The following is a 1,613-nucleotide window of genomic DNA, read 5'->3' on the forward strand; positions in this document are numbered from 1 at the left end:
TAAACCAAACTCACTGCCATAGAGTTGGATCTGATTCATAGCGACCCCTCCTTGAGTTTCTGAGGTGATAGCTCTTTGGAAGTAGATTGCCCCATCTTTCTTCTGAGGAGTGGCTGGTGGGTTTGAACCACCAGCCTTCTGGTTAGCAGTCAAATGCCTTAGGCACTATGCTACAGGAGCTCCCAGACATTCTAATAGCACATACTAATACATACGTTGAAATATCATCTGCCAAACTTATAAATGGTCATGGTATTATTCCATTTTCCCACAACATACCTGATCATTCAGCCTGTCTACCTATGTATCCAGGAGCTATAGATTAATATTTGTTATTACTGATAATGTGGTATTGTATATGTAAAAGTGTTTATCTTTGCTGTCTGTACCTCTTTGTGCATCTCTCTGGGTCTTCCTTTTCCTTAGTGTTATTATGTTGGTCACTCACTTTTGGTATATTGCCTTTCCCTTCACCCAAATCAATACTTGTCTCTTACCTATCTAGCAATTTTCCCTCCTCTCCCTGGTAACCAACAAAGAGAATTTCCTTCCATATATAAACCTTTCTGAATAAGATGTCTTTAAACAGAAACATTTAACACATCAAACAAGATTATATATCGATCAGTTGATGAAAATGTTGTGACCAGAGGCTTACAGGAACATAATCTTGTATTTCCCTTAGAAGCAATGTTTCAGTATTCACTAATTCAGTGTTTGCAGTGACTTTCTAGAACATAACTACCACGAATAATAAGAATCTACTTACATACTGTCCTTTTCCTTAGTTACTTTTTAAAATGCAGAAACTCCTATAGTATTAAATCCCTGAAAAAGTTTTAGGAGACATTGTAAGTTCTCCAGGAGCTCTCATGGCATGGTGGTTAAAGCATTCGGCTGTTAACCATAAGGTCAAAGGTTCAAACCCACCAACTGTTCTGCGGGAGAAAGATTAGGCAGTCTGCTTCCATAAAGATATACAGCCTTGGAAACCCTATGAGGTAGTTCTACTCTGCCCTAAAGAGTTGCTATGAGTCGGAATCGATGTGACAGTGGGTTTGGTTTGATCTGATAGTTTCTCCACTCAAATCTCTTCTGATCTCTTTTACCACTTTCGTATGTTCCTCCCCCAGCTGCAGCATGATTTTGCTTCCAAAGCCCAAACCTTGACTTCCTCAGAGACCTTCCCTTAAGCTACTGGAATCACTTTGCCCACAAGAAAGGGCCTGGGAGGTGATACCTCCTCCACCTCACCATTAACCAATGACTGATTATGCAAGAATGTGAAAGCCCAGCTCCCTTGCCTGGGGGAAAGGGGACAAGTCCCAGAGGTCACTTCTGCTGGAGAGCTCCCCTGCGGGATGAAGCTGAAGCTTCAGGACTTTCCCTGAAATTGCACCTTTCCTTGGCTCCCTCCCTTTCCCTTTACAACTTCTCTTATTCCCTAACAGGTTTCTCCTGGGGGCACTTCTGTACTAAATCACTTGTTCCTGTGTCCTCTTATCAGGATCTGCTGGGGAACACAGCCTAAAGCAACAGTGTTTCTGAAGTGTAACAACTACACAAGAATCACTTGGAAGCTTGTTAAAAAATGGTGATTCCCAGGCCTTTCC

This window comes from Orycteropus afer, unplaced genomic scaffold (assembly GCF_000298275.1).
Source record: "Orycteropus afer afer isolate SDZICR_OR568_19922 unplaced genomic scaffold, OryAfe1.0 scaffold00401, whole genome shotgun sequence".
In the NCBI taxonomy this organism is placed as follows: Eukaryota; Metazoa; Chordata; class Mammalia; order Tubulidentata; family Orycteropodidae; genus Orycteropus; species Orycteropus afer.